Source organism: Podarcis melisellensis (genome assembly GCF_964234715.1).
Source record: "Podarcis melisellensis genome assembly, chromosome: Z".
Classification (NCBI taxonomy): domain Eukaryota; kingdom Metazoa; phylum Chordata; class Lepidosauria; order Squamata; family Lacertidae; genus Podarcis; species Podarcis melisellensis.
The window spans coordinates 28,197,250-28,223,576 of NC_138547.1; the positions used below are offsets into that span (position 1 = coordinate 28,197,250).

A 26,327-nucleotide genomic window follows, 5' to 3' on the forward strand; every position below is an offset into this window, starting at 1 on the left:
TCAGTGGTTCCTTGGCTTGGTGGTATTCCCTAAACCTTTGCCATCCCTGGATGCCCAATTGGCAGTGGTTGCTAGGAGTGCCTTCTATCACATTTGGCTCATAAGGCAGCCGGGGTCTTTCCTAGAGAAGACTTGGCTTCAGCCACCCATGCTTTGGGTACTTCCATGTTGGATTGTTGTAGTGCAGTTCTACATGGAAGTGCCTTTTGAAGCTAGTCTGGAAGCTTCAATAGTGCAGAAGGCAGCTGCCAACTTCTTTTCTGGTGGTTAATGGGGCCAAACATACATCTCTATTTTTACAGCTGGCTTCATATTTGCATCTGCCTCAATTAAAAGGGCTGATTTGAGCCTTTCAAGCCCTAAACAGCTTAGCACCAGGTAACATAACATGTCATGCCTCAAGTCAGGCCCAAGCCAGGATAATATATCATTTCTAGCTCCAGGGGTTCCTGTCTCCTGGCACAGGGGTGTTCCCACTGGGACTAGCAGCTATTCTGTGTGGTGCTCCAGCAGAACATCAGACTATGATATCCTCTTGGGCAGTAAAATATTCTTAGGTTCTTAATTGGCTTCACCCACCATGATTAGCTTTTGCGGCCCTTGAAGGAAGGAAGAGATAAAAGGGACATTTTGTTTGGGCTAAAACTGTGGCCCTCTTCAGGCACTCTGCTTGCATGCAAAAGTAGCATGCAAGCAGGAATGACTGCACCAAGATCTGCCTGGGTACGGGGGATAATTTTTATTATTATTTTCCTTTCAAAAGGCAAACCTACCTAATTCTCATTTTCCCAAACACTATGCAATCAAAAATGCAGCCACCCTAAATTTACATTTCTCTGAATTTTGAAATGGAGTTCTCCATCCAAGTCATGTGTACAAAAATGCATTTATTAGGGTAAAGATTATGGGTGGATTAGAGCATACCTTCTCTCTCTCTCTCTCTCTCTCTCTCTCTCTCTCTCTCTCTCTCTCACACACACACACACACACACACACACACACACTTTTCATTCAAGCTACAGAGGTTTGAAGGAGAAGTTGGAGTGGGGTAGCTTTAAAGCCCTTTGTAAGCAGTCCCACAGTTCACTTGCTTTGAAGTACCAAGAATCTGGACCTCAAACAAAGGAAAGCACCTGATGTCACTATGATGCCCTATGGGGTGGAAGAGATGAAGATCTGGTTCTCTGGCCAGAAAATGTTCCCTACTTCTGGGGTACACTGACTAGTAGCATCTCATCAGGATATGAACATAGAAAGTTGCTTCATGCCAAATCAGACTCAGCAGTCCATGCAGTTCAATGTTGTCTATACTGACTGACAGTGGCTGTCCAGTGTTTCAGGCAGGGTTCTCTGGCAGTGCAACCTGGAGATGTTGGAGAATGAACTTGGAACTTTCCACACACAGTGCCATTGCTTTGACACTAAGCTTTGTCCCTTCCCTGAATATGGGAATAAAACTACTAAACTACTTGGTAAGTATAGTAAGCATGACTGAGATTATATGGGCTACTATGAGCACTCCATGCTGATATGATTCTATTTGTTATTTGCTGCTGCTGCTGCTGCTGCTGCTGCTGCTACTACTACTACTACTAACTAGGGTAATACATGAATGAAATAGAATATAAGTGGGAATTTGATCCTCAAACCACCCTTCTACTCAGCATAGATTGTTTCGTTGAAACACTTTGAAAAATCCCTTGTTACTGTTTTGCTGGATGAATGCCCAAAAGCTTTAGCCAAAGCAAACAAAAATCAATTGAGAAATTTTCCCATTCACATCCATTCATATCGGGCTTAGATCAGTTCTCAAATGCAGAGACCTTGCAACCGTTTTGCATGCAGTTGCCAGAGGTTTTGGCAGATTGACTGTGCCCCTTTGTATCTCCTTGAACCTTGGCAGGATCACACAACCTCTCACACAAAAGCAGAACGCTTATCTTAAATTGCTTGAATTTTGGATGGTTTGCTTTCTTAAAACTAAGCCACACTTCACTTTGACTCTGCTGTGACATAGAGGACCCATTGGTTGGGTATAAATGCAAATAAAATAAAATTATCAGTTCCATAATTAAGATGTTGTTGATTTAAGAATAGCCATTCCCTCCAGCCTTGGGGTGGATGTAAACTGTTGTTGTTGTTAAATGAACAAGAACTTTTTAGACACTGACTTTTGGGTTTTCTCCAAAGCCAAGAGTTATCATGACCTTCAATTTCAAAGCCCACAAGTGAGGAAGCTCAAGCCCAGGAGCCAAATACAGACCTCCAAACCTGTACATCTGGCCCTTAGAAATCAACCAAACTCCCACACCAGCCACAACCTTTACCAGCTTTGCTTCATACCCTCTTTGAGCATTTTTGCATTTTGAATCAGAATCCATGGTGCAAGTCAGTTGTCGGGGACTGAGGAGAAAACCAGAGGCAGAACTGAGTGGTGAGTTCACAAGTGCACACTCATGAAGAGATGAGTATGGAGTATGGAAGGTAGATTGAGAGTGTATGGATAAAACAGGTAGGAGACAGAAATAACAGTGACCTTACTGTAGGTATCTGCTGTAGACCTCCAAGCCAGACTGAATACTTGGGTGATGCCTTCCTAGAGCAGAGTGTCAAACATTCAAAAAGGAGAGATAGAATAGTCATGGGAGACTTCAATTTCCCTGATATCTGTTGGAACTCAAACTCTGCCAAGAATGTAAAGTTCAACAAATTCCTTCATTGCTTCACTGACAAATTCATTTCCCAGAAGGTGGAAGAAGTGGCAAGGGGGTCATCTCTCTTGGACCTGGTTCTTACCAACAAGGAAGAACTGATTGATGAAGTGGAAGTACTGGGAACCTTGGGAGGAAGTGATCATGCCCTCTTGGATTTCGTTATAAGCAGGCAAGGGAAATCTGAGTGTAGTCGGACATGCACACTGGACTGATTTCAAAAAACTTAAGGAACTACTGGGTAAGATCCCAGGGTCAGAACTACTCAAACAGAAGGCAGGCCAAGATGGATGGGTGTTTCTTAAAGGTGAAATACTGAAGGCACAAATGCAGACAACTCCAACAAGAAAGGAAAGGGGGGCATCTAAATAAACTGGGATGGCTGCCTAAGCAACTTACAGATGGGCTGAGATTTAAGAAGGGCATGAATAACAAATAGAATAAAGGGGAAATCATTAAGAAAGGGAATACATGAGTAGCCAAGGTTAGACAGGCCAAAGCTCAGAACAAGCTCAAGCTTGCAAGAGAGGTTAAAAATATGTTTTTAAGGTTTCTTTGACTATATTAGAAGCAAAAGGAAGAACGGTTGTAGGAAGTCCTCTTTATGAAGAAGACAGAGAAATGCCATCAGGTGACAGAGAGAAGGAGGAACTACTGATGCATAGTATAGTAGTTGAAGCAGAGTTCTGATCCTCAATTATCCTTGGAGCTCAGTGAATGACATTGGGCCAATCTAGCCTTACTAGAAATGGGTACATCTGTCAGTATCAGTTTCTCTCATTTTTACAATCTTAAGTTCAGTTTTCCAAATTTCCACATCACATTTTTTAATCAGCATTTTAATGGAATTTTGTACATTTATGCTCAGCAGTTATCCCTAATGCATTTTTGTATGTTATTTTTAACTGATATATGCATTTTTGGTACACATTACTTGTTTGGAAAACAACATTGCAAAATCTGGAATGGCGCTGATTTCAAAACGTGTCTGTGTTTCATTCTGTATATTGTTTTGGAAAACCTGTTAGGTTCACCTTTAAATACTAACTGAATCAAATTTATCCCCCATTTCTAAGCTTGACCTACTTCACAAGGTAGTTTGAAGCTCAAAATGAGTGTTTGTGTAGATGCTGCTTTGTAGGAACAGTGTAGTAAAGGGTAATGAGAGTTAAATAATGATGATGGCGATGGCAACTGGCCAACCATGTAGAGAAATTTGTTTACAGACAATTTCCTGTTTGTAACAGAGTCTTGATGAAATTATGCCTTTAAAAAGCATTCATATAAATCCGAGGCGGGGATCCTGCGGCCCTCTAGACTCCAGCTCCCACCATCCCTGTCCCCTGGCCTTGCTGTCTGGAACTGATGGGAGATGGAGCCCAACAACACCTGTAGATTCAGATATTCCTTTTTATATAAATGATGATTAATCATATTCAGGATTGTCAGAAAAGAGACTGAGCCACTAGCATTGGGCCTTTGTATGAATTTGTGGCACGGCCTCATTTGGAGTTAGATTGCACTACTTTGCTTTTATCATTGTGCTGGTTTGTGTACTTTTTGGACATAATTAGATTTCCCTGTGTTTTCATTGTTTATTGTTCAGTTTTATGGTTTGAGGGGTGACCCGCCTGAAAAGATTTCTAGAAGCCTTTTAAATAAGCAACAGTGTGTACAATTTCAGCCACTCCCCATCTTTAAAAAGGGCATTGCAGAGATGGGGTAGATGAAGGGAAATGCCAACCCAAATGATAAGAGTTCACCTTCTGTAAGAACATAAGCAACTGGTATTCATAGAATCCAGAACTGTAGAGTTGTAAGGGACCCAACTCTTCCCTCCCACAATGCAGGAATCACCACTGACCCAGCAGGAATTACCACTGCCTCTGACCGCATCTATGGCTACTAGCCATGATGGCTATGATCTGCTGCCACAGTAGGAGGCAGTAACACTTACTGAATACCTGTTGCTGGAAACCACAGGAGGAGAGAGTGCTCTGCTGCTTGGCCCCTGCTTGCAGATTCCCTGCAGGCATATGGTTGGCCATTGTGAAAACAGGGTGGGGGACTGGCTGGACCATTGGCCTGACCCAGCAGGCTCTTCTTGCATTCTTATGTCAACCCAAATGATAGAGCACACATTTCCCATGGGATAAGGCTAAAATGTTTCGGACATTTTAGTTTTGGGTTTTTTAAAAATGACTATGGAGAGGTGAAAAAAAGGCACAGAAGACCCCAGGTTCATTCCCTGTTGTCTCCAGGTTGGGATGGGAAAAGCTCCTGCTCAAAACCCTGGAGAGCCTCTGCCAGTCAGAATAGACAAAACTGAACTAGATGGACCAATTGGTCTGACTCAGTATAAGGCAGTTTTCTATGTTCCTCTGTTTATGGATGTATGTGTGGTGTTTAATTCAGGGATAGGAAACTTGTGGTCCTCCAGATTGTTGGACTATGAGTCCCTGATAATTGGCCCTGCTACCTGAGGTTGATGTGAGTTGTAGACCAATAAAATATACAGAGGGTCACAGTTTTCCCATCACTGCCTTGATTTGTTTAAACTTTCAGCTTTCACTCTGCCATCTTATAGCAACGTGTAAAACATTGTGTTCTGCAGTAGTGCAGAGCACCATCAGAAGTGGGACCCTTCTTTACACTTCTCCTAAGCTGACAAATATAAGGATCTCATTTGTAATCAGTAAAATTGCAGGGTTGGGGGGAGCTGAATTTGCAATACAGTAGAGAGGGGATTTAAAATTCAGGCACTAGTTAATCTTGGCCTCTTGAGTTTGCCTGTCAAAATCAGCTACATCTAGTAATAAAAACCACCTAAGGACCTTTTTGTACTGACCTTGACTCTCCATGATCCAAAGGTAGAGCTTCTTTCTGCCAAGTAAATCCCTTGTTAATGTTGCTGAGATTGAAATTTATGGTCATGGAAGGTGTTGAGCCACCAGAACAGATGGTTACTTACTAATTTGGGGGCTATTTGGAATGTTTTTTGAATCTGAGCAAAACTGTCCCATTTTGCAAGCTGAAAAGGCCATAAGTTTAAGGGGCTCGTATATTAAATCATTGTGTGTTTGCCTTATTGCAAAAGATTATTTGCAGGATAATTTACAGCCCATTGTCTGATCATCTGCACAGCCGGAGGCAACTGAGATAATACTTTGGGGACAGATTTTTCTGTCCAGTGATCAAACTGACTCATGAAAATGTACAGCTTGCTGATCACTGAAGCTGTAGTTGGTTTTTCTGTTTCAGGATAACATCTCTATTAATCCATGTTATAAAAAGAAGAAATACATTTTAAAACTACCAACATCCTCATTTGTATTAAAAAACTACACCGATCTATGTTTGTCCAAATAAGCTGGTGTTTCTAGGTGTCTGGTCCATCACTTGCACTTATTTATTACTTTAAAATTAAAACCAGGAAATAATAACCAGAACTCCTCAGGGGATTATCTTAAAAAGCATGCTTTCACTCATGTTTTCATACAGAGGGTTCATGCGGTTCTAATTTCCAATACAAAGAATATATAGCTCGCTTCATGGTTGACATCACTTTCCACAGAAAGTTGCTTGGTGGTTCTCTCTCCCCCCCCCCCTTCTTTGTTTCAATAAGATATTATTATTTTATCCTGTTGTCAGATGTTTGCATTGGCAGATCTCATGCAGTGCAAACGATCATTCTGGCTGCATTTCCAAAAAGTTGCTTTGAATAAAATGCTTAGCAAATTAACATGAAAATGAAGATGGAGGTTCTGAGTACAATGGAAAAGCTTCATTAACTACAGATTCTATTGTTCTTTAAGTAAGAGGCTATGACCTTCCCTATTTTTTGCTTTCGCCTCTCCTCATAATGTTACTTTTCCCACTTTTCATTCATTGGAACAAGCCGGGATCCAATAACAAAATAAAGTTGAGTAATGAAAATTAATAGGGAGTCTTAATATCCAGGCGTGTGGAGTCTATCCATGGCAGATGAATTGTGCCAACCAGTAATAGCATGATATATTTACATGGGCTTTTGTACTTCTCCAGTACACAGCTGAATCAGATGGAGGGGACCTGAAAGTCTTCCTCACTTGGACCAATGGTAATTCTTTCACCATATGAAAGTTACAAGATTCCTCCAGGGAGATGGACCCAGCTGCAACTTGTTTTAGCTGTTGAGCAAAAGAGAAATGTTGGGCCTTTGGAAAGAAAAGGTTTCATCAAGATCTTAATACACACACACACACAAAATGAAAGACACAAACAGCCCCTCTATAAAACACAATTGATTGTCCCTGTGGGTATTAGGAGATATATCATAACTCCAGCACTTTCTGCAGCTGTTCTCTACCTTCTACATCTGGCTTCATAGGTAAAAAAGAATGGCGTGCATAGTAGAGTCATCATCACCACTGTCCCAGAGGGGGGGAAAGATCCAGTCAGGGGCACGGGTGGAGAGGGAATATATTCCCATGGAATTCATTAAATCAGGCAATCAATTTATGAGCATCAGCTATGTCCAAGTAGCTACATTGCAGACTTTAGGACTAGCCAATTTGGATTCCCTACAGACTACATCCCCCACCAGCCCCAGCCAGAATGGCCCGTAGTCAGGTATTGTGGGAGTTGTAGTCCACAACATCTGGAGGGCACCACATTGACTTTGGTCGTTTAGCTGTTGTTGTTTTTGCTAAGGATGCTTGGGAACTATAGGTTTTTCTTTTGCTTTAGCATCAAGGAGGAGGAATAATGGGTGTACCGACTGTGTAAAAAGAAAAAAGTCAATATCATAGTTAAATGATGCTCATATCATTTGAATATTTCCAGCAACCCTCAGCATAGTGCCTTAGAAAAAAAGTAAGCCATCACTTAAACAATGAAACACCATTATATCTCCAGGGCTACCAAACAATTAAAGCAACTAGCAGCCCCTTGTGGGCTCAAGAAACACCATTATTAATTTCTTAGCAATGATGACTGCATGCATCATTTTTTATGAAATAGCTGAGGCTCAACTCTGCAACATGATCTACAACTGTTGCTGGTCTCTTTCTGGTAAAAGGCTCCATAAACTTACTGCAGTATTATCAGTGCTTTTTTTTTCTAGAAAAAAAATAGGTGCCCTCACTGTGAGGTTGTTACAGTAAGTGCCACACTTTTTAACAATTAAAGTACCCCCTGAAAAAAGCACTAATTATTATTATTTACAGTGGTACCTTGGGTTAAGAACCTGAGGTACCACTTTAGCTAATGGGGCCTCCTGCTGCCGCTGCGCCGCTGCTGCATGATTTCTGTTCTCATCCTGAAGCAAAGTTCTTAACCCGAGGTAATACTTCTGGGTTAGCGGAGTCTGTAACCTGAAGCGTAAGTAACCTGAAGCATATGTAACCTGAAGCATATGTAACCCGAGGTACCACTGTATTGCTTTTTATATTAAAAAAATTGTCTCAAGTTGATATACAATAACCAAAAACAAGCAAGCAAACACTTTTAAAACCATGAAACTAGACATTTGTTGTAAATATTCATTTATCTAGGAAAAGCCTATTGGAATAAATTTATATTCAGTTGTTTCCATGAAGAAGGCTAACTTAAGCACTTAGCTTCCTGAGTCTCTGCTACCCAGGCCTTCTGTGATGTCACAACAGCTGAGCCAATGGTAGCCAGATATCATGGCTACATCAGCTGATGGTATTAGCAGTGGTGTGGCAGGCAGCAAAGTCAGAAGTAAAAGAACATGCTAGCTGGGCTGATGGGAGTTGAAGTCCCAAAGATCTGGAGGATTCCAGGTTGAGCAAGACTGGTAAACCTAATGATAAATGGATGTTTAAAGCAGCTTCCTATAGATTTACCAGATTATCTAGCTGCTAGGAATGGGGGAGAAATTCAGTTAAATTTGTACTTACTGGCAAATGTACCTACTTCACACTTTCTGAAATTATCTGAGAAACAAAGCGTCCTGAATTTGCTTCTGCCCATATTTAATGAAGGTCATATTTTTGTAATAGCTGCATAAAATGGGCCATATGTGAAATTTGCTGCCTTGCTGATTTTAATTTTCCATTAAATTCAATTCCAATTTACATCTCCCCGAAGTATAATCTCTGCTTAAGTAAACTTCCCCAATTTCTTAAGCCTTTTATGAAGAAAATTGAGCTGTCTCTTCACTCGGTGCCTATAGCGACAGTAACATGACCATTGTGTGTTTTTCCAGGACTTCTTCAACAAATAGGCGTTGGCCATTTTTATCTCAATAATTCCCGCCCCCTGCCCCCTAAGTCTAAATCTGCACCTATTAGTATTGCCACACCCATGTTGTATTTGAGGCAAGGACAATATTTACCAGTTCTTTTGTTAGTAAAGATGTTATTTGAGATGTTCATTCTGTAATAAACATCTCTATTTGGTCTATTTCCCAGTCTTTATCACTTTAAGTCTTGCTGCATGTCTGTACTGTATCTGTGGGATGTTTAAACTCTAAGCATCCAATGTGTTTCAATGCCAGTCATATCTATTTGGAAGAGCTCTGAGACTCGAAATTCCATTTCCCCGCTAATCCTAGCTGTTGGAGGGCTTACTACTTATCAGCCTTCTTCCTCCTCCAAATCACCATCATTGTCTTCTTTGCCTAGGCTCCCAGCCCTTATTCCTTCAGGTAGTTCCGAGTGCAGAATCTATACTTGGTTGCTGTGTGAGTGGCACCTTTGTGGGGCACCACTAAATGAAAGAGAAATCCCTAGTAATGTCAGAACCCCACTTCCTGGAGCCTTAAATTAATTGACATCTGTAATGTTTCTGGGGCTATGTCTGGAGCAGTTTCATGTTTTTTCCTATTCTTGTTTTACCCCCTACCCCCAGCTTCATTTTCGGTGAGGTGGCACAGCAGTCTATTAATTCTTGTTGGAAAGTCTTAAACTTCTGTGCCACCTCCTCCTTCATAGCTGATTTCAAGGCCGCTGAGGCTACTGGCGTGTCCTCATTCATTTCTTGTGGCTGCTGCAGCTGGGTATTCTGATGCCATTTGAGATGCCGCGGCATCACCCTCAGGCCCCAAGTGACGTTCTTTGTATATCATCGCAAAATGCACTCGAATGTTATGGTCCTTAGATCTGCTTGGTCCCTACAGCATACCCCATTCTATAGACAATTTTCAGGGATGATTTTCATAAACAAGGGAGCTATCAGCCTATGCCGCCATCTTGTTGGTGCTTAAGCTCCTTCACTTTCAGGAGGATTCTTTAAATAAATAAAAATGTGAAATTGTTGAGAACAAAAGATCTGAAAAATGAGAAACTTAAGAGAAACAAAAATTGACAAGTTCACCCATCCCTTCTAGCTATTGATTAAAATGGACCAAGTCAATGCACAAGCCAGGGTAAAGTATAAATTTCCTATATAAACATAGCCTTTTCCTACCAGGTTTGATTGCTGTGCATGTAGAAGTTCATTTTAACCCATTACATGAAGGAGAAGGGACACCGCAGGTGAAATTATGCCTGAAGGACAAAGCCCTAACCTGATATGCAATGGTGTCAATCCATAATGACCCAAGGTTGGTTGGTGAAGGAAGTATGGATTTATGTTTGAGCAAAGGAAATGAGTCAAAATCATTTTTTTCTCTCTCTCTCTTTGTTAAATGCCTAGGCAAATTTCTTTGAGGTGGTTTCCCTTAAATCTCTCTGTGTTTTCCCCCCTTTTAAATACAAAAAATACCATTTGATTTTCCTGGACGCTAACCTAGACAGCTGATAGATTTTCCCTCATTACATGTGACAGGTAACCCCCCACCCCACCCCAATCAAGTGGCCTTCAGAATATTTTTTTCATTTGAACAAGAGAGAGCCTAAGTTCACTTACACACACACACACACTGTCCTGGAAGCAAGAGCACATTCTATCATTCTCCATTCCAGTACTTCTCCCCAGGGTAAAATTGGACAGAGTACATTTAAATGTCACTCAAACCCCCCTCTTTTCTCCACTCAGTTTTAACCATATGGGTTAATTTTACCCTCTCTCTAATTCCCCTATTATTACACATTCTTTAAGTATTTTTTTAAGTATTATGAGGAGATTCAACACATGTTGAGGATTTCCCCCTTCAATTAATGGGAGAAAGGGAGGCTGTTAGGTCTCTTTTTTGCAATGTTTCAGAGGGAGGGGTTCAAGAGAAAGGGTCTTTCATTGGGGATTGCAAAACATCTCATGGCAAAGGTCAGCAGGGTAACAGGAAAATGATTTGTGTTTGCTCTCTGAAGAGGTGCATCAAGAAAGAGTCCAGAAATGCTTGCAACTTTTGTTTAAAATGCAAAATAAAATTGCATACTCCACCAAACATGTTGTTTTTAAAAGTCCCATTCTTTCCCATTATTTGATTAAAGTTCATTGAGGCCCTAAAGCAGTAATAATTTTGAGGATCCCTGCTCCATCATTAATACTTATTTTGCATTTAGGAAACCCAGCCAGAGGGTGCAGTATTATTATTAATAATAATAATAATAATAATAATAATAATAATTAATAATAATAATAACCATATTTCTTTTTCGCTTTTTCATTCCCAAAATGGATACTCAAAACAGCTAGTAAAATTTACATTATGTGGTGTGGCACTTTAGAGCAGCTGTGGGCAAATTTCAGGCTTGTGGCATCTACTTTGTAGTCTGTAGTTTGTCACATGGAGAAACCAAGTGCAAAATATTGGTGGGACTGGAGCCAAAAGCAAAAAATTAATAATTGTAACATGGGGGATGGAACCCATGACCAACACATCTGGCTGGTTAGAATGCTCCTGTTGGGAGTTAAGGAAACACTGAAACATCTGCTTGAGATCCCTTTGGTTAAAACCAGTCCATATGGATACGGACCTGGAATAAACAGTTGGCATGGCTTCTGGGCTCAAGTTCTTGCATGGGGACTCAATACCTATCAGATCTAGCTGTAGGACTGATGCTATGTTGTGTTGTGATAAAAACAAACCGAAAAATGTACCCACCCACCTACTAATTTCTCTTTATCTGGAAAGAGCTCGTATTTAAAAACAGTTTTAGGGATGGAGGAGGAAAATCCTGGAATTTTAACATGAATGGTTAAATTTAAAGTGCATCCTACTGCAATCTACTTAGTAATAGTTCAGTGGGACTTACTTCCAGGTGCATAGGATTGCAGCATTAGATCTATCAATGATTGGACGAATGGTTAATAATCCTGCTCATGGTTTCATCCAGTGCTCATTATTTGCTTACTTTTCTGAATAGCACCAAATACCAGATTATAATTAGGATTTCCATTTTTATTCATGGGTATAATATACTGGTGAGGGGCGCATGGTCAGAAGAAACATTTCCTGAGAACCTATCAGTGAAACTTACTCCCCTTTTTGTCCTGTTACCCCTACATGCTGTTGCTTCTGCAACATCCACCCCACCTCCCACCCTTTTCCTTTCCTCTTCCTGGGTTTGCCACATAGGAAATTCTAACCAACTGGGGATCACAGAATGACGTGGGTGACATCGTGCAGGTCTTCAGCCAACCGTGTTTGGCTATGCAACATAAAACCATCAGTGAGGACAAACAACATTAACTGAGAGTGAATGTATTGCTTCCTGGAATAGTCACACACAGAACCCCAATGAGTCAAGGACCGTTGCAATGAATGGGATGTTTTCATTATACTCTTTAGTCAGGTTTGGCTATGTGTCCGTATCACTGAGGCCAAATTAAGGGAAGGGAGAAAGAAATGAGGGCAATGTAGATGAATAGGAAGAGGAGGCAAAGGAGCATTTTTTTTTCAACACTGCCCAAATGTTTTTCCCAAAACACTAAATAGTTATGGCATAACCTTAATTACAGTGCTAGTGAATTTATGGAGCAGGGGCTTATTAAAGTTCATTATGGGCCAGATAAATTGGAGGATGAAATTATAGCTATCCTGTGGGACTTGACATTTGAGCACATAAAGGAAAAATAACTTGGGCATGACTGAGACTGGACTACTAGGGATGGTTACTGCCAAGTTTTTACTACCTTTAAAAAGAAATTAAAGCAAGCCCAGAATTCAGAGAACCACATGATGGGAGAGACACACGCAAGAGATCATTAGACATACAGCAGTTTGTATTTTGACTCATAGCCTGAAATTCAGTTTACATTTTTCCTAATCAATGAAGCTAATATTGCTTACAGCTCAGGCATATGCCTCTGCTCGGAAGCAAGTCCTGTTGATTTCAGTGGGGTTTGCTACCTCATCCATGGGCAACGAGCTAAGGCTCAAATCTCCCATAAACAACAGTAATTACATGTGACAATAAATTGTGCCGCAATGAAACCACCACCATTCCCGCCCCCAAATGGTAAAAACAGATCTGAAATGTTTCCCTGCTAAGAGTTCTTCAAACTGGAAGGAACAATTTATGAAAGCTCCATGTTGGAACTGAAAGCAAGTTAGTATCAGATTTATAACTGCAGCGCTGTATACATCCAGGGTATTACGTCAGATGGAGATATAGAAGATAAAGGTATCAGGCGTCTGATGAAGTGCAGGTGACCAGTAACTCTGTACTGTAAGCCGAAAGTCATATGTCAATTCTTGCCTCTCTCTCTCTTTTTTGTTCTTGTTCAGTGGGAAAAAGTAGCCTTAGCAAGCCAAATGTTCCTCCATCAAAATCAAAGGTGCAATCTGTCAAATGCAGTTGCTATACAACAACCTTCACTGGGTTCTGCCAAGTTTGTATGGTGCAATTGGTTTCTGCAGCAGGCAATTTAAGATTAATGGATCTCCCTCCCCAACCCTTCTGTTCCTTTATTTTAATTTTAATTTTAAATAATGAATATTAAAGATTTTCCTCGTTTACAAAAGCACATGCATTGTCTCTTTCTTCAGGTTGTGTTTTCTATGGATCAGTTACATTTGTTGTGAGACATTGGTGTTATATGCAGCATAGGGTTGGGAAGGAAAGAGGGGGGATGGGAGAGATGGAGTGAGGTGGTGAAGCTTATGTTCTTTTACTTAGTGTATATATGCGGGTTTTGTGTCAGTGTCACTTGGGTAGGTTCTCTTTCTATTCGCTAGTTATGTTTCCTTGGTGGTAAGAGAGATTGGGGTGGCCTGGGGTGTGGTTGATTGTCTTTGGTTGGCTGCAGGGGGATTTGTTTGTGTATGGTGGGGGGTTGTTGGGTTACGTTAGCCATACTAAATTGTATGCTGTCAGTGGGTTCATGCTGTTGTCTTGTTGGGCTGTGTATGTGATAACGGGGAGTCATGCTGGAGTGAAGGCACCCTCTTCTATTTCTCCCCGTGTCAGTTTCAGTCTATTGGTTAGCTTTTCTAGTAAGGCTGTTTTCCATACTACTTGGTATCAGTGTTCCATCTTTATTCCAGACAGGTCCCTCCAGTGTCTGGGTATGATGTTTCTGGCTGCTGAGAGTAGGTGGGTTATGAGCTCTTTATAGGGTGAGTGGGCATTTTTAGCTTGAAAGATATTCAGTAGGGCCAGTTCTGAGGTGGCTTCTAGTACCTTTTTAGTTATTTTGCTTATTTCTTATATGAGTGTTGTCCAGAAGAGTTGGGTTTGGAGGCATTCACACCACATGTGGAGGTATGAGCCTGTGGAGGTGCAGCCTTGCCAGCATTTTGGTGAGGTTCCTGGGTGTATCAGCGCCAGTTTCCATGGTGTTAGGTACAATCTGTAAGTGAGTTTCAGAGTGAGTTCTTTTCTTTTCACTGATATGGATTTTAAGGGAGGTTTAGACCATATTCTAATTCAATTGGTAGGGTTATTTTCATAGCCTATGTCATCCTCCCATTGTTTTTTGATTGCATCAAGGGGTTTTGTTTTATATATTGTGGATACCATCTCCTTGCAACATCCCATTGTTGTTAGGAGAAGGTTTTCAAAGGTGGTCAAGGGCCTAGTGGCTGTTGATATTACCGCTGGGTTGTTTAAGAAGGCATGTAGTTGGTGGTATGTTAATCAAGGTATTTGGGTGTCCCCTAGTTTGTTTTGTATTTTTTGTTTTGATATGGGTTTGCTATTTTTAGAAGTGTGCTAGGTGATTTAGGCCTTTGGTTTGCCAGGTTTTTATCTGGAGATTTTGTGCTGCATGGTGGAATAGTGGGTGGTGAACCAGAGGGATTAGTGGGGATTGGGTTGGGGACAATTTGCCTACTTCTTCCTTCCATGCTTTAAGCATGATCTGTGTGAACCTGTTTAGTGTTGTGGGAATTTTCCTTAGTTTGATTTGGAGGAAAGTGTATGGTGGGATGGGAGTGCTTTCGTTTATGTCTCTCTCCAAGTGTACCCATTGTTTCGTCTCATCTTCTAGAATGTATGGATTATGTGGCACACTTGGTTGGCGATGTAGTATAGTTCTATGTTGGGGATTTCACATCCTGAATAGGGGAGGTGCAGGTGTGTGGGGCTTATTCTTGGCTTTTCGTGTGAGAAGATAAATGAGTGTTGTTTTTTTCTGCCATTTGTGGAGTTGGGTTGGTGGAATCCAGATTGGAAGGGTTTGGAATAGGTAGGTTAATTTTGGAAGGGTGGTCATTTTGATCATGCCTGTTTTATCTGAGAGAATGAAGCTGGTATTGCTCCATCTCTTCAGGTCTGTGTTAATTTGTCACCATAGGGTTTTGTAATTGTTGAGGTTTCAGGTTATTTGTACCCCTAGGTATTTGAACTTGGTGCGGCAGAGTTTTCTCTTTGTGATGTTGGTGAATTCTTTTTGGATATGGGGGAGGTGAGTGTTGAAGCACATAGCTTCAGATTTTGCAAAGTTTACTTGTAGGCCAGATACCATTGCAAATGTGTTGGGTTCTTTAGTTAAGGTAGTTGCTGTGGGGGGTGGGTCTAGTGTCATGACCATCAAGTCATCTGAAAATAGCCCTAATTTATAGGTTTTGCCTTTTATTTCCACTCCTTGGATGTCCTGGGCTACCCGGGTTAGGATTGCTAGGGGTTCCAGGGCCAGGATGAATAGGAAGGGAGACACTGGGCATCCTTGTTTTGTGCCTCTTTGGAGTGCTAGGGTATTAGAGTCCATGTTGTTAATTCTGCATTTTGTGGAGGCTTGGGAATATATTTGTCAGAGGGTTTGTAGGAAGTTAGGGCCAAACTTTATGTTGGTTAGTACTGCTTATACGTAGTTCCATTTGAAGCAATCAACGGCATTCCCCTGTGGCCTCCCTGACTCATGATACAATCATGGAAAGTACAAATGCATCAGTATTGCTTTTTATTGCAGAGCTTCATGAATGCCCAGAAGGGAATGTGCACACCTCTAAACAACAGGGTTTTCTGCCAAATGGGAACATGCCCCTCATTCATGCAGTGGGGGTTGTGGGGTGGGCATGTGGGCATGTGGGATGGAACTGAATATGTGGTGCATTGGTTCCACTTTAGAAGCTAGACCAGGTAATTTGGAACTCCAAAACTAAGGAATTCAGATGAGGAGAATTTTGAGGACATCCCATAAGAAACAATGGGTTCTCTTCCAGCCCACCCACTGCATTTCTTTCCATTGCTATTTATTTGGCTTGATCTGCCCATCTTCCCAAATTTTTTGTTCAGCTGGCAGAATTTCTAAAATTTATTCAACTTGCCTTTTGCTAAAACCTTTACATATTTCCTTCTCCCATATGCATTGGCAACACAATTGTTATGCATGAAAGTGTGGGGTGTGGGTGTTGTTAATGTAGTCTTGATGCAACAAAAAAAATGTTTTAAAGTGCTGGTCTATTAGGGTGTTTTGTTTGTTTGTTTGTTTCATTTACATCCTGTGTTTCCGCTAAGGAGGTTACAGTGGCTTCCGTTGCTCTCCCTCTCCTCATTTCATCCCCACAACACCTTTGTGAGGTAGGTTAGGTTGAAAGACAATGAGCGGCCCAAGGTCACTCAGTGGGCTTAATGGCTGAGTGGGAGTTTGAACCCATGGTCTCCCAGATCCTAATCCAACACTGTAACCACTATACTGCCGACTGTTGAGCAGGTTGTGCACCGTAACAGAAGCATCTGCGGTTGAATACAGATAGCGTTTATTGAAAGATAGGCAGACTATGTACAAAAGCAGAATCCTTTCGCTTTGTTCTTCTCACCACCTTGCCGTTCTCACACTGCAGATTGCAAGATCATCCTGCAATCTCAAATGCCTGAACGTCTCACTTCAGAGTGCAAAATGCAACTGCCTGCTACAAACTGAGAGCAAATTGCCTTTATCTCAGCTCCCAATGTCGTTGAACCTTAGACATGTGCTGTAAGCCACCCAGAGTGGCTGGGGAAACCCAGCCAGTTGGGCAGGGTATAAATAATAAATAAATAATAAAATTATTCTTTTTTACTACTACTACTACTACTGGTGTAGTTAGGGACGCGGGTGGCGCTGTGGGTAAAAGCCTCAGCGCCTAGGGCTTGCCGATCGAAAGGACAGTGGTTCGAATCCCCGCGGTGGGGTGCGCTCCCGTTGTTCGGTCCCAGCGCCTGCCAACCTAGCAGTTCGAGAGCACCCCCGGGTGCAAGTAGATAAATAGGGACCGCTTACTAGCGGGAAGGTAAACGGCGTTTCCGTGTGCAGCTCTGGCCCGCCAGAGCAGCGATGTCACGCTGGCCACGTGACCCGGAAGTGTCTCCGGACAGCGCTGGCCCCTGGCCTCTTGAGTGAGATGGGCGCACAACCCCAGAGTCTGGCAAGACTGGCCCGTACGGGCAGGGGTACCTTTACCTTTACCTTTTACTACTGGTGCATTGGCCCTGAGCCAAGTACTCCAATTAACTGTTGCTGAATGTGCAAATCACTGAAGTATACTGCACTGTCTCTTCTCAATGTATATGTGTGCATTTGGGATGTAGAGGAAGGGGAAGTGACTGCAGCAAACTTGCACACACAGTGTTTTGTGCAGAGTCCAGGAATGAAACAAGAAGCATGACCTGCAACAAAATGTTGCAGCATGGAGTGTTCATTTTCAGTGTTTCAAACAGACAAAGCCCTCCTGCAAGACACTCCATTCTGTCCCCCCCACCCACCCAGTTGCCCATTACCAGCCTCTTACAGATGCATGCACAGTCCTCATTGGGTTATTTGAGGAGTTTTTATGGTGCAGCTGCATTCAGATTGGTGTGTACACAGTTCTGGTTGCCTCAACTCAAAAAGGATATTGCAGGGTTGGGAAAAGTTCAGAAAGGGGCAACAAAAATGTTCAAGGGGTGGAGGAACCACTCCCCTATGAGGAAAGGTTACAGCATTTAGTTTAGAGAAAAGGAAAGCAAGACCTGATAATGATAGAGGTAAGTTTTCCTCCTTCTCCCATAATACTAGAACCTGGAAATATAAAGGGAACCTGTATGTTGTAGGTGGTGATGATGGCCACAAAAACGAATGTCTTCAAAACAGGACTAGACTATTTTGGACAGGGCAATCAATGGCTACTAGCTAGGATAGCTATGCTCCACCTCCACTGTCAGAGGCAATGCACCTCTGAATACCACATGCTAGGAATTGCAGGTGGGTAGGGTGTCCTGCTTTCAGGCTTTCCCAGGTATCTTGTTGGCCACCCGTGAGAAGAGGATGCTTTACTGACCATTGGCTTGATCCAGCAGGCTGCTCTTGTGTTCTTACACTTCTTGGAGGGGAGGGGGCTCCTAATGATTTTTAAACAATTCTGCAAACCTTGGGGTACTCCTGGAGTCTTCTGATAGCTCCCTCTTGTGTGTGTGGATGGTGCTGTTTTGAGTATATAAAGAACAGCACTTGTTCTCGAATGAACGATAGACAATCCCTTAATACATTGGTTTCACTTTTGGGGGGGGGGGAAGTCTAGGTAATTCAGAAATTGAACCTTTGGACAAGAAGTCAAAGAAAGAGAATCTTCGAAGCATCACTATGAGATGATTTCTCTATTTCTTGATGACAGGAGAGCAGGGCGTGAGGTCAAATAATTTGCAAATGACAATAGATCAGAGAAAGGGGCTCAGCATCTGTCTGTGAAGTTTAAGGCTTTCCATATTCATTGCATTTCTTTTCTTCAGAAAAAAGGATAATACTGCATTAATATGACCTAAGCTTCCAAACCATTCCTGATTATATCATCCTCAATCATGTTTTGCTTTTCTTTAATTCTTCACCATAGGAAATTTAAAAAGTTTGGTTGATCCCTGGCCAAGTTTCTTTGGTTTTCTTTTCCTTTTTTTTCAAATGTGTTGCAGTGTGAAGGAAATAAAAGATTACTTGAAATAGTTTTTTAAATAACATGTCATCTCAGCAGAGATAACAGTTTCTTCATAATACTCTCAGCTGGCTCCAATTAGAGTCGATAAGAGAACAAAGGGAAAAAACAAGTGTGTACACTCTTTAAAAACCCACATTTCATCCTTGAATTGTAATACTCCATCATCACCAAAAAAAAAACCCAACTCCAAAAAAATCCCTATGACCACATTTCCTACATTTTAAAACTAAAACACATAGACCTGGAAACAAAACGATCAGAACAAAAACCTTATGGCAGAGTGATGCAAATTCCATCTGTGATTGTATCACAGAATTTGGCAACACTGCTTGGCATCCTGAGAATCTTGGTGGTACTTCTTTTCAAAGTCAAGTTGCTAGTCCTTATGGATTAAATTGATACATTTGAAAGCACACCAGTAAATCTCAGGAGGCAGAGGAGGTTTGAAGAGGAATTTTATTGCTTGAAGGGCTCCAGCACTCCTTATCATTCCCAGGTAGTGCAGTTAGGTAAATTTAGACTGCGACTTAATGGTCTTATGTTGTACGGCTGGGGAGCGCAGTGAAATCTATTATCAGTGGAGGCTAATCCATTAGGGTGAATGGGGCACTATCCCACCAACACAGGCTATCTATCCCCAGCCAGCGCCTAACTGTCTGCCTTCTTGCTTACATCCAGTTGAGAGGGTGGAAGCATTGCCTCTCAACTTCCTTCTCCTCCTTATCAATGTTGCCCTTGTAGAACTCAGCAGGGAAAAGGATGTGGACAAAACTGGAAGTAGCTGGATCGGTCTTCATTGACTCTGGCTCCACCTACTGTTAGCCTCCTGCCTTCTGCCTGCCAGTCCCATTGGGCACCAGCCATCACTGTCCTGTTACATTATTAACTTCAAATATAGCCAGGTCTGCTATGTTTGGGGCAGCCTCCTGTTCATTCTGCTGAGTGGGGCCCTGGACTTCTGCCCCAAAGCTCTCTCCTAGCAATGCCGCTTCTTAAGTCATAATGAGGACAGGCCCATGACTCAAATGTGTATAGGTTAATTTATAGAGAGGAAGAAATGCACATTTAGACTGACATGGGAAGAGGATGAGGAAATGAATTGTGGCTGTTAGGGCTTTATCTGAGTTCACGAGTGCCAAAAGGGTTTTCTGTGTCCAGCGAGATTCGCTCCCCTCACCTCTCAATCTGCAATCTATTGGTGAGAATTGCTGTTTAATGCCTAGTAAAACATAAACAACTGCATATGTGAAAACTACAGTGCTAGGTGGCTAAGGTCCCACCAGTATTGCACTTTGTAACTTGCTCAGTCAACCTTTACTACTACTACTAATATGATAATTTATACAAAAGAAGCGGTCTCAAAGTGACTTGCCAAGGTAAAATACAACAAATAAGAGCAATTTTAATGGGATAGCAGGGTTAATTACCTATTGAAATCCTTTTGGTATGTAGAGTGAGCAGCCTTTAAGCTTTTGAGTCTTGGTTAGAGAGTAGAATTTACTTGTTGCAGTCACACACAGAGAGAGATGCTTGTAGGTAAGAAAATGATAAAGTTGTTGGTAGCACAATTTTTTTTAAAAAAAACTTGAATAGAAAGGTTTTCATTTCTAGCCTAAGTAACTAGCCTAGAGAAGAACAAGGCAGCCATGCTTTCTCCTTTGTTCTCTGAAGTTAATTCCAAGGTAAACTCACATCTTGAGATCTGAGAGAGAAGTGTGAGGAGGAGGAGGAAGCTGTAAACAGGATGTAATCTAATGCAGTATATATCAGCCTAAACAACAGAGAGATACAGAAGTAAACTGATATGTTAAGGGTACAAGGCTAGTCTGGGAATGTGGATGTCCTTCACTCTATCAGCCTTAACCCTATGCTGGCTCCTCTTCTGCAAGGTGAGTTGCACCCAAACTTCCAACAAATTTTAAACTTTGTTGTTGTTGTTTAGTCATTTAATTGTGTCCGACTCTTCGTGACCCCATGGACCCGAGCACGCGAGACACTCCTGTCTTCCACTGCCTCCCGCAGTTTTGTCAAACTCATGCTGGTAGCTTCGAGAACACTGTCCAACATCTATGTTTCTCCTCTAAATTACTTACTTTTTTTTCCCAAATCAAAGGCACTTTCCTGTACTATTGCAAGCATACTGCATACTGCAAAACAGAGCTTGCCTCCTTGAGAGTTTAATCCTACTGCCTTCATACTACCACCTTCCACCCCTGCAGTGTAGCCACTGCCTAACTCATAACCAGGAAGGGCAAGGGAATCCAATAGAGCCATATCTTTAACTATTAATTTCAGTCACATAATTTTTTGTTGTTGTTTTTTTCCTGGGTGAAAATGTGGGTTGCTTTAATAAGCACAGTGGCATGCAGCCTTAATTTTTAGCAGCTTGAGAAGGCTTCTAAGATTCTCCCTGGAGCCCAACAGAAATTGAACTTCAGTTCCCTTTTGGTCTTCCAGAAGATGAACCCTTGTTTGTTCCTTTCGCCCCAAGAGATTTTGGTGCAACCTGGAGCCTTCATAGCACCTAACAGAGCCAGATTTGAATGTCTGCTACCTCCTCTTGCATTCCATCTTGAGGCCAATGCACAAGGCTTCACCCTCAGCCAGCCTTTCCCTTCCCTTTCCCCTCACCTAGTGGAGGATGAGGCACTGCCCCACCAAGCCAACTGCCATTAGCCAATCTACATGTGCCTGTCTTCTTTCTTACTGCCAGTTAGGGGGTGGCTCTGCTTTTCATTGGCTCTGGTTCCACCTCTTGTTGGTCTCCCTGCCTTCTGCTCTACCAGTCTAAATGGGCACTGGCCACCTTTCCCCTGCTTCTTTTTTGTTGTTGGTGCTGTCTAGCCTGACCAATAGTTCTGAAGAACTCAAAAACATGTACACTATTTTGTGGCATTTTGATTGGCCTAACAAATGTATTCTGTTTCATTATTAGTATTAGTTTTAATCTGAATGGTTTGTTTAATTAGATGAATCTATTTAAACTTCATTTTATCTATTAAGCAATGCTTCTTGTGATTGTGCAAACATATGCAAATCTACTCATACATAGGTCCTAAGACTTACTCTCAGGTAAAAGTGAACAAATGGAAACTAATGCAAAACACTTATAGAAATTGTAAACAGCGCTAATATTCTCTCTTCCTTATCATACCAAAAGAGCTCCCTCTTCTAAAATTTAGACACAGGTATAATCTAAAACAAGAGGTATGCTTTTTGATTCAGGGATGTTATTTTACACACATGCAAATTTATGCAAATTTAATAGCCTGATCAATTGTAGGAGTTTTAAGTGGTTTATTTAATCAGACAAGAGTCCTAAAAAGATTGAATTGGGAAATCGTTCTTTGGGATTTTTGCAAGTTGTGTTTTTCAAAGTACCTGGCGTGTGTTTGTGTGTGTTTTGCTTGAGAATCTTTATCCCGTTCGAGTCGGTTATTGTTTTTTCAGTTCTGCTTGGCGCTAGATGTTCAGTTCAGTGAGCAGTAGTGATACTTGAGTTCCTAAATGTACTTACGCACTGAATGTAAATCGCTGGCTCCCAAATGTAATATCCACGATCAAATCTTTGAGGCTGCCTTTGCTGAAATAAAAGAAAGACCTAGTGGATGATTAGCGATTTCTGGGCAGGAAAGAACATCACTGCCACGCTGAGAGTGAATTCTTTCAGACTGGATAAACGGCAAACGCCCCTCTCGATTTGCTTGAAAGATCCTGGAACGTTCTAAAATCGAATGTTCCTTTTCCTCCCGAACAGTTCCAAATTCGCCTCCGCGCGCTCCGCCTCCAAACCCGCTACCGTGAGCTCCGGTTTAACTTCAGTTTCCTCATGATCGCCTGGTTTTGTACAGAGAGCCTTGCCTGTTCTCAGAGAAAGAAATAAAGGATCAAGGAATGCTCTGAGGTTTTCAGTGGAAATGTACATACTTCCAGTATTTCTTTGCAAAGGCTTTCTGTCTGTCTCTGTTTAATTGTGAGCGCTACCTTTTGTGAAACTTTGTGGAGGATAGAAAGAATTCCCTTTGGCTCGGTGTGATGAGAGCCAGGGTCCTTTAAACTTCAGCCCTTGAATCGAATTGGAGCGTGGGAATAAAGGTTTGGAACAGAATACCTCGCAATACCTTGCTCAGAGGCGGTTTCCAGAGACTTGGACGAGACAAAAGGTAGAATTGGGTAGGTCAGCTCCTATAACAAGAAGAAGCAGGTGTATCACACAGCCGCTAAGCCTTGCTTGGGCTACAGCTCCTCGCTGAGCGGACACTATGAAAGACCAGGGTTTGTCTCTGAGCAAGGAGCAAAACGACCTGGTTTGGAATATGCGGACTGAATACATTTTTTAAAATTGTAAACTCCTTGGATCCGTTATGGTTAAAGGGAGGCATATGCATATAATAAGTTATCAATAACATTAGAACTCAGGGGCATCCAGTGAAGTGGAAAGTATATCCTCATACGACGAGTTGAAACCAGTGGCATAGCGTGGGTTGTCAGCACCCGGGGCAAGGCAAGTAATTTGCGCCCCCTAACCCGTGGATTTGCGCCCCCTAACCCTAACCCCCAGATGTTGCGCCCGGTGCAGGCGCCCCCCCCCACCCCCCACGCTACGCCACTGGTTGAAACTAAGGAAGTCCACTCGCAGATGATGTCCATTTGCTTGGTATTCCACAGGGGAGAGCGCTATTGCGCCCATGTCCTCCTTACAATTTCCCCCCAGGCATTGGTTGGCCACTGTGAGAACAGGATGCTGGACTAGGTGGGCTCTGATCCAGCAGGACTGGATCTTAGATATGTAAAGATATAGCATAGAAGGAAGGACAGACACCATTCGGTAGCAAATCCCAGCTGAATGTTGATGCTGCTCTGCTCTTTTATTCATTTCCTTAGTCGCCCCCCACTTAAAGTTATCACCATGTAAATAAGCAATCTTAAATTACTTGTGTGCAATTAGGGAAAGAGCGAGTAAGCGTCTTCCCTGTGTTCCCTCCCACGTCCAAGAAATGTCAAGTCGAAACGCGGCGGCGAGAGGAAATCAAGTACGGTATTTCCTTCACTTCTTTCGTTTCTCCTACCCGCGGCCCCTTTTCGTTCTGTTCAAGTGAGACTTTAAATACTACACAAGCTTACTAGGGAGTAAGACGCATTGTATAGAGAGGGGATTACATCTAGGGAAAATATGCATAGTATCCGGCCGGAGGTGCGCGAAACTTTATGGACTGGAAGAATAAATGCCACGCCTTTTTTAAGAACAAAAACACAAACAACCCTGCAACCTAAACGTGAAAATTTCACTACAAGTGACTTTTGTGTATGCGCGCATTATATTCATTAGTCGATAGATGGTAAACATGCATTTCCCTCTAACATGCTGAAATCCCTAGTTCGAATCTTGCCTCGGTCGGTATTTTTTCACGAAATGGCTAGCTAGCCTCCCTTAACTGCCGCGCACGGGAATACAATTTTCATCTACATTTCAGGGTCGCTGTAAAGATTTGCTGGGACACTGTATTCGCAGGAGGTGTCTTTGAACAACCCGAAGAGTAGTTAATGCTGCACGAGTTCTTGTAATTGTGTGAAAAGATTATTGCTGAACACCCAGAATTGCGGAATGAGTGCAGGTACAAATCCTAATCACTCTAGAAATCGGTTTGAAAACAATCGCGAAGAAGGATTGGGGAGGGATTAAGGGATAGGCAAATCGACAGAACCAGATCACGTGCTGTCTTGATAGGCGAGAGGGAGCGTCACCACTGCCACCACTTTCACAGCTGAAATTGTGTATTCCTACCCTTTCCGCACTATATCGTGAGCTAGATATAGATAGATATAGATCTATCTATTTATGCATCTGCTTCCCATCTAGATGAGTCGATATAAGAGAGGAAATCCTTATTTGGAAACCAATCTCAGCATGTTTGATGCTTTGGAGGCGGCGGGAGGGGGCCCTCTCTTTCTGCAAAACCTGCGGATGATCCCGCCCTACTTCGGCCTGTTGACATTTTACTGACAGGCCTCCTTCACTGCAAACAAACAGGTGGAGATCGGATCACTCAGTCTCCCTGCCCCGCCCGCCGCGCCTGTCTCTTCCCTCGGAAAGCGAAATCGAGAAAGGCGCGCGCTTTCTCCGCTTCGTAATTGACATGAGATTTTGTCAATTACGAGACAACTTGCCCATTACAAGTCAGCGTGGCTTTCGCTTTCCTACCCTGGAGGGAGTTTGGTAATCGGCTCTCTCCTGCCCTTGCCACTTTATCAGCCATGGGTCACTAGCAACGCTTGCGATTTTCCAGTTGGAGAGAGAAACCAGGGGTGCGCAACCTGAGCTTTAAGAGCCCTTTCATTCTTTCTTTCAAGGCTTCGCAGGAAATGAGCAACACAGCACTAGCAAAGAAAGCTGTCTTTGACTGAGTCAGACCATTGGTCCATATAACTCAGTTTTGCCGACACTGACTGGCAGCAGCTCTCTATGGTTTTCAGACAGGGGGTATTCACGGCCCTGCCTGGAGATGCCGGGACTTTCTGCGTGCAAAATAGTGGCTCTGCCACTGAGCTAGGCCCTTCCCCAAAGATTATTAAAGGCGTTAATATTGGGAGCTGTCCTGTCCGGAAGGCTTCGGGATGAGTGAACTGCAAGGTCCTTGATCCGATCTCTGTAGCTGCCTGTTAACATGTGCATGTTGCTGCGCCTTCGAAAAGTGATTTCTAGTGATTTCGTCTTCGTGGACCCGCCTCTAGATCAAAGGCCGGGGACACAGTTCTCCTTATCGCCTGGAACGCTGCGCTATGTAATGGAGTCACACATCCAGCTACTACTGAGGAAGTGCTGAGCAACGGAGAGATGTGCTGCATCCATATGTGAGCCAGGTGCTTGGTCCAGCTTTGTCTAGACCAGGGGACTGCTCCCCACCACCACACCGCATGACTTTTAGTAAAGAAGGCCTGTTGGTCTCTAAGATGTGCTACTCATTGGCCATAAATGAAAATAGTAATAAAAAAACCCTCCTAACAAACCCGTTCTCCTATCAAAGGCAACCGACCCCCAGCAACCAAACCCCGTTTTTCTCCTCCTCCTCTTCTTCAAAACGAACGGAATCATACTCAAAGTAGACCCACTGTGCATTTTAATTATTTTAATGAATATGCTACACACACACACATACACTTATGAACTATTATGGCATTAAGTTGTAAATAAATAAATAAATAAATAAATAAATGATATGATTTATTTCAGTGAGCCTGACTGAACTGGGCATCAACCTTAAGCTGCAATCTTACACCCCAGGAGTAAGCCCCACTGAATTAAATAGCATTTATTTCTGAGTTCATGTGCATAGGGTTGTACTGCCAGTCTTTTGTTTTGCAGCCATCCTATTTTTAAAAGACATCTGATGTCTTTC

The 26,327-nt window shown here is 42.4% G+C and overlaps 1 long non-coding RNA gene across 1 annotated transcript; it reads left to right on the forward strand.

The window, feature by feature from the left end:
• Positions 1-8,433: 8,433 nt before the first annotated feature.
• Positions 8,434-12,285, forward strand: LOC309361662. Its single transcript, XR_014164582.1, has 2 exons — positions 8,434-8,511; positions 12,178-12,285. It is a non-coding gene; the product is annotated as an uncharacterized lncRNA (long non-coding RNA).
• The last annotated feature ends 14,042 nt before the right edge of the window (positions 12,286-26,327 follow it).